This window comes from Vanessa atalanta, chromosome 14, assembly GCF_905147765.1.
Source record: "Vanessa atalanta chromosome 14, ilVanAtal1.2, whole genome shotgun sequence".
Taxonomy (NCBI): Eukaryota; Metazoa; Arthropoda; class Insecta; order Lepidoptera; family Nymphalidae; genus Vanessa; species Vanessa atalanta.
This window is the reverse complement of record NC_061884.1, coordinates 5339258-5353101: the sequence shown is the minus strand read 5'-3', so window position 1 is coordinate 5353101 and position 13844 is coordinate 5339258. Positions and strand designations below refer to the sequence as shown.

At 32.3% G+C, this 13844-nt stretch overlaps 5 non-coding genes across 5 annotated transcripts; 2 read left to right on the top strand and 3 right to left on the bottom strand.

Moving 5' to 3' along the window:
• Positions 1–6012: 6012 nt before the first annotated feature.
• Positions 6013–6084, bottom strand: Trnam-cau. Its single transcript has one exon. It is a non-coding gene; the product is annotated as a tRNA-Met (tRNA).
• A 92-nt stretch (positions 6085–6176) lies between these two features.
• Positions 6177–6248, bottom strand: Trnam-cau. The gene has a single exon. It is a non-coding gene; the product is annotated as a tRNA-Met (tRNA).
• A 5208-nt stretch (positions 6249–11456) lies between these two features.
• Positions 11457–11528, bottom strand: Trnam-cau. Its single transcript has one exon. It is a non-coding gene; the product is annotated as a tRNA-Met (tRNA).
• Positions 11529–13548: 2020 nt separating this feature from the next.
• Positions 13549–13620, top strand: Trnam-cau. The gene has a single exon. It is a non-coding gene; the product is annotated as a tRNA-Met (tRNA).
• A 90-nt stretch (positions 13621–13710) lies between these two features.
• Trnam-cau lies at positions 13711–13782 on the top strand. The gene has a single exon. It is a non-coding gene; the product is annotated as a tRNA-Met (tRNA).
• The last annotated feature ends 62 nt before the right edge of the window (positions 13783–13844 follow it).

Genomic DNA, 13844 nt, shown 5'->3' with positions numbered 1-13844 from the left:
TTAGTTACATAATATAAATTAAATTATATTGAATCAAATTACATCAAAATATACGTTCAAGTAGGAGGCGCTTACAAGCACTTTTGAATTGTCATTTAACAAACTATATTGAGTAAAGGTAGCACCATATATACACAATTATAACCTGTCGCTAAATTTTTTTGGTAACAGGACGAATTGCAAGCCCGTCTGAGAAGGTAGCAGTCACTTATAACTCAAAAACAATGCAAAAAATTGCTCTGTTCCGGAGTAAAGGGTAAGCCCGTGTAATTACAGGCACAAGTACCATCACAACTTAGATACTTAGATCGGTAGCGTATTTAATAACTAAATGTACATATAATTATTTAAAATTCTACAAGGCCTATATAAAAAAATTAAAGCCGAATATTTTTACTTGCTTTTTAAATAGATTATTTATATTTTTGATTTGTACAATAAAGTATATTAAAAATTATTTTTATATTAAGTATCGAAAATAAATATGAGAAATCGAAAATTGACTAGTTTCCTTTAATATATTTTTATTTATATTAAATTTATTAATCTACATGTACGTAGGGATCCTTATAGAGATGAGACAGTCAAGTGGGGTTGGCGTGAGTACGCAATGAAATCAAGGTCGTTTGTTTTAGTTATACTCTTAATATACGTGAATATAGTGAGATGAAGTCATTAAAAAAATATCAGAACTTAGATTTTTATAATTTATATATATATTATGTACCAATATGATTTTTGTTTTTGTTGGGTAAAATAGTATATCTCATAAATTGTAGTCATGCTAACCTCATTATTTCGCAATTTGTCTTTCAAACGTTAAGAAGAGGAGCTTTGTACTTCGAAAATACTTTTAAATGAACGAAATCGTATACGAAAATGAATAAATCGTAATCCGTGTAACCGCTAATTAACTTACTATTTCCGATTCGCCTCAGGAATAGCTGTATTGTATGAAATTTGTAACGTTCTAAAATTCCTGAACCGCAACAGAGTTACTTGAGAATTATGAGTATAATTTAATTAAGACATAACAGCACCTTAATACCAATTAGTCACACGATCCGTGGTTTGGGCGTAGTGGGTAATTTGATATCTTAATGGGTTTACGGCGGCTTTGGAATACCTCCTACTCTAGACCAGCCAATCGCATTCGAAAGCACTGCTTTAATGGCTTCACTGACTCATCATATATTACTCACTTGGTGTGATTCCGACTTTTCTATGGTGTGACTTTGTGTTACATAAGGTTATCTGATTTAAATCCACTTATGTTTGAGTGTTCCACGCCGCGACTTTATACGCAAACATTTATTTTCCTTATATCAGAAATATTATCAAAAAAAATCTATAAAATAATCATATATTTTACGGACACCGCTTACATTTATTTTATATAATATAATAAAAATAAATAAAATTATTAAATATATTACAATTGTTTGATACACATATAAATCGAACTAAATGTGATTAAGCATATTTTTTGCCTATTATGTTATACTATGATGTATAATGTATAATGCGTTGTACATTAGCGAAATTGTAATCTTTGCGCTCGGAACTGCGAGTAAATCGCATGAACCGATGATTTTTTGCTGAAAACGTTTACAGCGATAATAATACATTTATGTAATATACAGAACTAGCAATCCGTTCCGGGTTCGCGTGGCATTAGCAGCCTGTAAATGTCCCACTGCTGGGATAAAGGCCTCCTCTCCCTTTGAGGAGAAGGTTTGGAGCATATTCCACCACGCTGCTCCAAATGCGGGTTGGCGGAATACACATGTGGCAGAATTTCGTTGAAATTAGACACATGCAGGTTTCCTCACGATGTTTTCCTTCACCGCCGAGCACGAGATGAATCATCATCGGTTAAGATGCACGCGTTCTAACCACTGGGCCATCTCGGTTCGCGTGGGGTAATTTATAAATAAAGAAAATGAGAAACATAAACATGAGATTACCAAGAAAATATATAGGTATGTTCATTTTTTTTTTATTAGTTTATATAATTATGTCATAAATTAATATATATATACATATATTTGATCAATTCAAATTTGAATAATTTTAACTGCCAAAAACAAAATTTTATTGCTAGAGGTACATTCCGATTACTTGTTTCGTAGCGAAGGAATTAAATAGTATTTAGTATCTGCTAAAGAATTCATTCGAATTTTAAGTGTAAAAGACAATTTTAATTTATATGGAATGTCCATGCTTGCTTAGATATTTAGCTGAATAATATCTGATTGTGAATTTGAGAAAATAACATCGCAAATAATCTGATGTTCATTACTAATTTAAAACAAATAAAATTAGTTATTATTATTAGTAGAGTGTCACTTAGAAGATGGACATATGTTATTATTTTAGATCTAAAATAATTAAAAACATTGTTATATTGTATCACCTAAGGCTTAGCCAGTTTGTACAAACGCCATTTTGTACAAAATATTTACTAATTTATTGTTCTTTCTACGATTACTTAAAACCGTAATATATTGAGTAGTAAAGAAGAAGTTTACAGAGATACAGACAGAAACACAAAGCGACTTTGTTTTATACTCTCTATAGATACTACCATTACCGTCTTTACCATAAGGCCACGTGCCCAAGGCTCCAACTGTCAAGGGGCTCCCAAAAATCTAGAGACACCGTGAGGTGGGTGCCTCCGAAGAACAACATATAATAAAAACAATTTAGGTATATTATATCATTTTAAAATGGTAAATATAGGAAGTCGAGAAAACAAAAATACAAAACGTCATCCGCCAGGGCTCCTTATTCCCGCGTGCCCTAGGGCTACAGAATGGGCTAAGAAAGTTATGGATGATACATTGAAAATTTATACAACATCATTAGCAAAACGTGTTTTTCTTCTGGATTGTAAACTAACAAATAGGCAATCTTCACCACTAACTCCACATGCAACACCAACCAAGCGATATAACATTTTATATCATTTGACCCTGTAACTACCCTGGCTCACTCACAATTTAATCCGTAAAATACCAGCACAGTAACGATGATTGTGTAATAATATATCTATTTAATTCTATTACATATTTCTAAAATAATTGAAGACATATTATATTTTACAAGATTTTTATAATGTCATTAAAACGACAAAGAAGCTTAACAACAAAACGTAAAGCCTGTCTCTTTAAAAATAGTGTTGCAGCAAAAGAAAATAATTCCCATTCCCGTTCCCGTTGTCTTAAAAAATAGCGTTTTAGCTAAGCTGCGAGTTAAAACAAAAAGGACCCTACTGTCCGTCACGGAAGGCGTGCTAATAAGCTCCTTACGTCAGTTAGCGCAAGAGCAGTATTATTTTTCTAAAAGATAGCATTGCGGGAGATTTCAATATAATTGCCCCGGTTCCTTCAAGGGGCTGACAGCTCAAAGGGCACTCGGTGACGTGCTCATTGTCGGAACGCCCACGGTTTACCTTATTCAAACATTTCGATTTTTTTCATTTAAATATTTGCGTAGCAATACTTGGTAATAAGCGGACTGTTTTGAGTATGAAATTTTAGCTCATTGATTTCACTCGTATCTTGAACGATTCGTATATATTGTGAGTTTATAATTCATTAAATTATTCAAATCCGAGTCGATTATATTATTTAATTTATAGCTTAATTATCATGTTTGTTGATTTCTCAAAAACGGTTCTGTCCAAATTTAAATTTAATCCATCTAGAATTTTATAACATGAAATTATGGGATACCGTACCTAATAATTTCTTTATGATCGCCCTGTGCCGGCTCATATCTCCAATAGAAAATGTTCCATACCAATAAAACTAAATTGTAGCTGTAAAATATCGTAATTAATGAAACTAATTGACTTCTATAAGAAAACGGAGTCATAAACTTTTTGTATTATATAAATTTAACATTTATATCAATTGGACTTTTTTGGACTATGATAATTTATGAGTACAAACAACACGAATATTTCTGGTCGGTCTTAGAGATATTATCGGTTGTCTATACGTTCGAGTTTCTAAAGAAATCGTATGACGAAGTTTATAAAAAAAACAAAAGTGAGACCATTCTTGGTGTAACTTGATATTGCTCATTCGGTTATTTTCCGGCTGTTTGGGTATAAGATTACAAGCAATTTATTTCAATATGGCAATTGAATTTACGAACAGCACTCAAACAGTTTAAGGAGCGCATTTTATAATCTTTTATTTTGTTTGCAGTCCCTTTAGCATAAGTCAATATGGTTTCACGTTAATGTTTATGACATGAGCGAAAATACTGACTACAAATCATTATGTTTATACTTGAATAACTAATATTTAAATACACGTTTCGTATAATCCATAAAATAAATAAAAAAGTAAGGCACCTGAACTCTACTGAACGTACAGCTAGTATTTTTTGTAAATATAGAGAATCATTGAATAAAAAAGGGAGTATGATCAAAGGAATACAAAAATATAATTATCTACAACCATTTACGGACGATTCCGCGTCGATTGGTCATAGTCTCCAATTGATACTTTCAATCTCGAATTGTCTTTCCGAAACACGTAAGCATGACGCCGAAAAATTTGAAATTTATTAATAATAATATTCATATTTCATTCACGCGGTTTCGATCATAAAGTTCTAAAACAAAATATATAATTTTCTTAAAAAAGGTTGACATAAAAAAAGAACAAGGTGTCGATTTTTAAACCCATTATAATTTTTTTAACCATTTCAGCGAGGTTGGTTACGCGACTCACTAGATGGCGCTTTTATCACAGTCACAAAATTTTACAAGATTAATGCAAAAGCAAACACAGTTTCAGAACGTTGATTCAATTGAAAACAACCGAAGAGAAACTCAAATTTTATCTACTCTTTTGTGCGGATTAATAATGGATTAGTTATTCTGACTAACTACATGATTATTGTGTACTTTATACATACTAATAATAATAAAAAAAATAAACAAATTTTAATATTAGTAATAAATAAGCATTTAAAATAAAAATTATATTCTCCTGACAGATTTTCAGCCATGGCAGTCAATAAGACTGGCTGAGGCGCATGATAAATAATTCCCCATGAGCACAAACATAGGGCACTCTGTATCTTACTTTCATAGTCCAATAGGACGGCAATCAGACACGACTGAAGATAAGTCCAGGATAAAATGGGAGACTAAAGCTGGCTACAACAACTCTGGACTACTTTTAACAGAAATATTTATACTTCCGCTTTGTGATCCAGTCGTAAAAATTAAGACCGATAAAGCAACAATTATAAGAAAAGCACATTGTCATTTAAAAAAAAAAAAAAGAATTCTTTTTCACCAATATTATATAGAGGTAAAATTTATTAGTATGTATATATTACTACACCATTCTTGCGTGTTACAGGGTATACATATTATACCATTTTTAATAAATTGCACCCATGCGAAGCCGGGATGGGTCGCTAGTCCCAAATAAAGTAGGTGGATGTAGAAGAACAAAATATTTCTATCACTTTTTTGATGGAATTTGCAATTTTAGTTAAACAGAATGTAGCGACAAAAATAAAATTTTATTTTTCTGAATTATTATTATGGTGATTACAATATCATACAATTTTGGTATCTTATAAATAAGCAATACATGTATAATCCTCAAACAAAGAGTATAATAGCTACAAGAGTAGAACAAAGTATCGCAATCAATAATAAAATTTTGTCAACTTTATAATGACTGTCAGTCTGCCCGTGACCACGAACACTGCAAAGTGCTCGAAACGTCGGGATGTTAAAATAATTAATATACGCGATTAAATCCGTTAAAAACTAGTTTTATTTCAACTTTATAATGAAATATAACAATCACATCATAATAATTAACAATAATAAAAAATTATTAAGGGTTATGGGCCCAGCACGCTTCCACTGCGCCACTCTGCTGATACAGTAATCCTACGAAAATCAGGATCCGTTAATGTAAGGTGACCATGGTAATAAAATACACGAAGTTTAACCATTTTAAAAAATACTTCTAGCAGAGCGTGGTTTCGATCCACGGACCTCTGGGTTATGGGCCCAGCACGCTTCCACTGCGCCACTCTGCTGATACAGTAATCCTACGAAAATCAGGATCCGTTAATGTAAGGTGACCATGGTAATAAAATACACGAAGTTTAACCATTTTAAAAAATACTTCTAGCAGAGCGTGGTTTCGATCCACGGACCTCTGGGTTATGGGCCCAGCACGCTTCCACTGCGCCACTCTGCTGATACAGTAATCCTATGAAAATAAGGATCCCATAATGTAAGGTGACCATGGTAATAAAATACACGGTGTTTTGCAATTTCTAAAAATACTTCTAGCAGAGCATGGTTTCGATCCACGGACCTCTGGGTTATGGGCCCAGCACGCTTCCACTGCGCCACTCTGCTGATACAGTAATCCTATGAAAATAAGGATCCCATAATGTAAGGTGACCATGGTAATAAAATACACGGTGTTTTGCAATTTCTAAAAATACTTCTAGCAGAGCATGGTTTCGATCCACGGACCTCTGGGTTATGGGCCCAGCACGCTTCCACTGCGCCACTCTGCTGATACAGTAATCCTATAAAAATAAGGATCCCTTAATGTAAGGTGACCATGGTAATAAAATACACGGTGTTTTGCAATTTCTAAAAATACTTCTAGCAGAGCATGGTTTCGATCCACGGACCTCTGGGTTATGGGCCCAGCACGCTTCCACTGCGCCACTCTGCTGATACAGTAATCCTATGAAAATAAGGATCCCATAATGTAAGGTGACCATGGTAATAAAATACACGGTGTTTTGCAATTTCTAAAAATACTTCTAGCAGAGCATGGTTTCGATCCACGGACCTCTGGGTTATGGGCCCAGCACGCTTCCACTGCGCCACTCTGCTGATACAGTAATCCTATAAAAATAAGGATCCCTTAATGTAAGGTGACCATGGTAATAAAATACACGGTGTTTTGCAATTTCTAAAAATACTTCTAGCAGAGCATGGTTTCGATCCACGGACCTCTGGGTTATGGGCCCAGCACGCTTCCACTGCGCCACTCTGCTGTTGGACTATACTTAAAAAAAACACATATAATTATTGTGGGGTGGCCATGATTATTAAATACATAAAGAAATACAAGTTCCAAAAAGACTTCTAGCAGAGCATGATTTCGATCTACGGACCTCTGGGTTATGGGCCCAGCACGCTTCCACTGCGCCACTCTGCTGTTGGACTATACTTAAAAAAAAACACATATCATTATTGTGGGGTGGCCATGATTATTAAATACATAAAGAAATACAAGTTCCAAAAAGACTTCTAGCAGAACATGATTTCGATCTACGGACCTCTGGGTCATAACCCCAGTGGCAGTGGCATGGCTAAGTCTCTCTTTAAGGCACTCTGCTTTTCAAATAACCTAACATAATAATATATAAGGCAACATCAAAAAAATAAACTGCTCAATTGAAAATTGGAATTTAACATAGTTTTTCACTTAACAAGCTGCAAAATGACATATATTATATAAAATTGTTTGTGATATAAATTATATCTATATCATACCATTCCTTTATTAATACATTGCACCCGTGCGAAGCTAGACTGTGTCGCTAGGCCTGAAAAATGTAAAGATGAATTTGGAAGAACAGACGATTTGTATCACATTTTGATGGAACGTGTCAGAGAAACTTATTACTAAGTATTTTATCAAAATCTATTAGAATGATTTTTGATTTTTCAATAATCGTATCAGTAGTAGCAGCCTGTAAATTTCCCACTGGTGGCCTAAGGAATCCTCTCCCTTTGAGGTTGCTCGCACGCTGCTGCAATGCCGGTTGGTGGATTCACATGTGGCAGAATTTCGTTGAAATTAGATACATGCATGTTTCCTCACGAAGTTTTCCTTCACCGCCGAGTTCGAGATGAATTATAAATACATATTAAGCGCATGAAAATTTAGTGGTGCTTTGAATCCGCAATCATCGGTTAAGATATACGCATTCTAACCATTTTGATTTTTATCGAATAGTAATTAATAATTAATATTTGGGTATTATTCCATTGTATCAGCTGACCATAAAGGACATGCTTAGTCCCAAAGTTAAAAAGCCACAATAAAAATAATATGTATATTTATACTAACTTGTGATAAATTTATCAATAATTCTAAATTACAATTATAAGAACAGAGAAGAAAATTAAAAGAGAAAGCAATTTTAAATTCAATTATGTTTTATCTAAACTCTGCTCAATATTTTTCTCCATTTCCTAGATTATCTATATCGTTACAATTATCGAAAGCAGCTTGCGGACGGCCGATCGCTATCTCCCGTTGGGTTAGTTTAATCCATAGATTTATGGCCCCAGCTACCACACTTTAATCCCTTCTGTAAGAAAAACTAAATTACGTTACTGAACTTTTGTAATAAGATTTTCGATTTAGTATGTCGTTGGAGAAAACGTGTTCAGATATATCGATTTACATATACGTTGGTATAGTAGGTTTATTTGTAGGACCTAATTTTAGCAAATTATAGATTTACGTAAAGAGTCTTTGGTTATGTTCGATTCAACTAAAAACAATTTAAGAATTATTTAGCTTAGCCTAGTTCTCGATAAAAATAACAATCTCAACTTTCCTTACAAGCTTTGCAATAAAAATCTTTAATTTGTTTAAATCAATTTAATTCCAAATTTTCTATTACATTTCATGCTCTCTATAAGAACGAAGAATAAACAAACATTTATTCGTTCTCACAGCAGAGGCCATAAAAATACTAATAAGATTGATAAACGTAAATAGAAAAGCGTTTGCTTTGCGAGTTACTCTTAATTAACACGCATTGCGTTTATCCGGTATCACGTCTAAAAGCTTATTCTTAATAGAACATTCTCTTAACACGAAATCTTTACGATTCTAGCTTATATTAATTCTTATAGGTAATTTAAATAGCTGGAAGAGTTGTGATATGATATATGAGATTTAAATCTGTATCGGGACAGTAAAAAGTTCATGGGTTTTTTTGTCTAGAATTCTCAATACGGAACGCAATTAAAGGAAGTCAGTAAAGCTCCGAAAACCACGTAAACCTCTTGTACCTGCGCTTGATGTCTCTTGTTGTATTCTAGGAAATCAGATTTCGACGTTGCCCACAATTATTTCTATATAATAATATAACCTAGTAGTAACGGCCACAGCGCCAACAGTCGACTCATTATTGTGTGATTTTATTTTTAGCACTAAGCCAATATTTTATTTATAATAAAATATAATAATAAAAAGCCTTTAGTCCCTGACCAAAATATTTATAAATAACTAATATTAAACACGATAATATTAATTAATAGTTATAATAAATTTAATTAATTTAGGTGGTATGTAGAATTGTTCAGCAACAAGTTTGTCGGTCAGGTTGTCTTTCGACATAGGCATAGTTTATTCGTCACGAGGAAGTCTTCTCCAACCTTTTGGTAGGTCATCTTCCCATCTCTTGATTTGACGCCCCTTTTGTCTTTTGTCCATTCCAGGAATGGAATATTATATTTACTACCTAACAAATTCTAACATAACTGCTAGCATCTAAAAAAAAACACAATAATTTATAGTGTGATATGACCTTAATTGGTCAAGTAGCAAGATCATTACGAGAAATCAACGAATTTTGTATTTTATTAAATGTGTTCTGTATCAATAATACTATTTGTAATATAAAAAAATATATATTGATTTTCTTTTCGGTCTACTATTAACGCTATTTCTATTATACTGTATTTATTCTTAATATTTGAGAGTAGGTTGCAATTTCAATGTACTTTATTGATTGAAATATAAAATGTTGGAGCAAAATTCATTCCACATCGAACTCTGGCTAGCAGTATTTCAAATGCTTTATAATCCACACAAAACACGAATCAATATAGCATCATACAACTCACTAAACCTTTTGATCTATATTGGTAAAAAATATGGATTTCCCATAAAACCCGTAAAGTTACGTACTAAAGTTCCCTTTCATGTTTTTATTATTAACGAGTAATTATGTTCAAGAATATTTATAGATTAAACGATAAACTCGTCTTTTGTACAAAGCTCTTAAATATCTTACCTATATTCTAAAAAAATGTTGTTAAAGAATTTATAAATAACATCAAATTATTCTTTAATCAAATAATTAAATTATTTCTTTACTTACCCTGTTCAGAATAATATTGTAAACTTTTATATTTAAACAGTACAAAGATTCCAAGTAAAATTGAACTATGTTTTACTTATACATCGATAGGAATAATATTTAATTTCTAATTATTTTTATAATAAATTAAAAAAAAGACGGTTGAATCGTGGAACACCCGTTTGGAATGACGCTGCTTTCGCTAAATTTTATTAATAACGGATATAATGAAATAAATTAAAAACGTTTGAGAATAATTGATTGACAATGTTAAAATTGTTATTAGTTATATAGAGTCCATATGTATTAAAACAATAATAAAATAAATTTACACAATATTAAAAAGCGAATAACATAGAAAGAGACTGAGGCGAAGAGAAAGAGAGATCACCTGGGCATAACATTTTTCTCTTACGTGACGATTTGTGCCAGTTCACTCTACTGTAAGCCGCGTAAAAGAAACTTCTTTCCAAAAAGTGATTTAAGCAAATAAACAAACCAATATAAATATCGTGCCAATATCTATCTATGCATAACCGGAGTGTTTTATACTATTGAAACAGGCAGAAAGCCTATCTAGTTTAGGACTTCTCCAACATATCGCTTGACTTACGCCCTTATTCTCAGTGTTTTCTTTAAGGGCCTTTAAATAATTATATAAATTTTCAAGTTTTAAAGCAATTATAATTTACAAATACAAATTCAAGGTTAATTTAGTTTTGTTATTTTTTTATTTATTATTATAAGCAAGGTAAAGCAAGCAAGCGAAGCAAGGTAAAAGCACTAGTTTGAAATAAAAATACGATGCGAGCCAAAACATTTGCAGGTGTAATATTTTTTGGCGTGAAGTGGATTATCAAATGAGATACATTTGTGTGCCCATTCCTTTAATGTTTTTTTCTGTAATGTATGGTGTATTCTTAACAGCGGAAATATGTTTTATAAAACCGTTAGAAAACCATTTCTGTGTTACTGCTTCGTTTGTTTTGTAAAATATATCCTTACGATAAAAAATTGAAATATTTGTATTATTTTTACTAATGAGCAAATTTAGTTAAATAAAATGGAGTAATAAAAGTCAATTTAATTTTTCAAAATTATTATCACGGTGAACATAATATCACAAAATTTTGTTATCTTATACATAAGAAATACATTTAAAAGCCTCAAACAAAGACGATAATAGCTACATGAGTACAACAAAGTAAAGGAATAATAATATTATATAAAATATATTAAACTATCACATGTTAATGGGAACGCGAAATAAAAATTCATAGCAGAGCGTGGTTTCGATCCACGGACCTCTGGGTTATGGGCCCAGCACGCTTCCACTGCGCCACTCTGCTTGTACAATAATCTTATGAAAAAAACGAACCATTGATGTGGGGTGACCATGCTAATTAAATACACAAAGAAATACATGTTCCAAAAAGATTTCTAGCAGAGCATGGTTTCGATCCACGGACCTCTGGGTTATGGGCCCAGCACGCTTCCACTGCGCCACTCTGCTGTTGGACTATACTTAAAAAAACGAATCATTATTGTGGGGTGACCATGATAATTAAATACATAAAGAAATACAAGTTCCAAAAAGACTTCTAGCAGAGCATGATTTCGATCTACGGACCTCTGGGTTATGGGCCCAGCACGCTTCCACTGCGCCACTCAGCTCTTACAGTAACCTTACAAAAGTAAAGAACCATCATAAAATAAATAAAACGGCTCATGTCAATTGAAATTGGCAATAATATATATATATATATATTTTAATTAACAAGCTATAAAATAAAATAGCTATATATAAAATTATTTACACCAAAAAACTTATATTATTATTATGATTACGTAAAAATTACTCTTGCATGAGCTCCTATAACATTTAGTATACAAACAAAATATTGGTTATTATTTATGATGTAGTGCAATTTGATTCCAACGTCGACAAGACCGCCGCTTACGACGCTAAATTGTGAATAAAATGAGCGATGATTTATTTGAGACGCCAAAATATTCGTACGTGTAATATTTTTGATGGGAAGTGAATTGTGAAATGGGATCTTCATTTACTTGTTCATTTTTAAAGGGACTCAAAAAAGGTGCTTCTGTTTTAAATTATCATGTCTTTGAAGATGTCTTTACCGAATATAACTGATATTTTGAATACATCGTATATGAAGTCTATTAAAAAAAGACATCAATGGAATATGTAATGAGTACCTAACACCAACAAACAAGTCCAATAAATAAATAGAAAGTTATACATTTCATACTCGATTCTGATGCTGTATAGTATTAACCCTTATATACAATATTTATTATCTCAATTATTATTCTTTATAAAGAAAACTAGAATAAGTTAATCGTACTGTGTTCAACACTATATGCGAACATATTAAATCATAATACTTTATAATTTTCTAGCTTCATATTGATTGCAAACATATTTTATTTATTAAGCGTGGTCGGACTGATTTTGACGATTTTGTATACATTTGAGTGGCCGTCCGTGTATGGCTTTTTTCTGTCATTGGTAGATGGTCTGGCAAATGGGCCACCTGATGGTAAGTGGTACTCCTGCGCATAGACATTGATACTGTAGGAAAAATTTATCATTTCTCATAATACCATTGAGTCACCAACTTTGAGATGAGGAGAATGATATGTTCTATTTGCCTGTAGTTACACTGGCTCATGCGACTTACAAGCCGGAACACAACAATACTACTTATTGCTGTTTGTTGGTAGAATATAATATGATAAGTGAGTGGTACCTACCGAGACGGGTTTGCACAAATATGGTTTAGATTGGACCTTTTATGTCACTCTGCTATCGAGAAGTAAATAAATTTCTTATTTTTCGCGAACGAAGTCAGGACGGGTAGCTAGTTATATATATATATATATATATATATATATATATATATATATATATATAATAAAAATACACAGAGTAAATACAGAATGAAATAAGTTTATACCAAACAATTTTTTTTATTAATGTCATTATTTATACGTAAATGCCAGTCACTAGTGACTTGCATACGGCAGATATCAGCTGCTATTCAGCAAAATCATTGAGGCACGAAATTAATAAAACTGGACACTAAAGTATAATTAAAAACAAAGTTATTAATTGTTATTGTTTTTTATTTAAAAATTATTGATATATTATTTTGAGTACTATATAAAAATAATAATTATGTAAATATTTAAAATGTAAGTACATATGGTTATTTAAGTTATTTCGTAAACATATTTGAACTCCTAGTTTTTCCTATAATCTTTTTGGGAATTGTATTTCTTTATGTAGTTAATTATCATAGTCACCCCACAATAATGATTCATTTTTTTTAAGTATAGTGCAACAGCAGAGTGGCGCAGTGGAAGCGTGCTGGGCCCATAACCCAGAGGTCCGTGGATCGAAACCACGCTCTGCTAGAAGTCTTTTTGGAACTTGTATTTCTTTATGTATTTAATTATCATGGTCACCCCACAATAATGATTCGTTTTTTTTAAGTATAGTGCAACAGCAGAGTGGCGCAGTGGAAGCGTGCTGGGCCCATAACCCAGAGGTCCGTGGATCGAAACCACGCTCTGCTAGAAGTCTTTTTGGAACTTGTATTTCTTTACGTATTTAATTATCATGGTCATCCAACATCAGT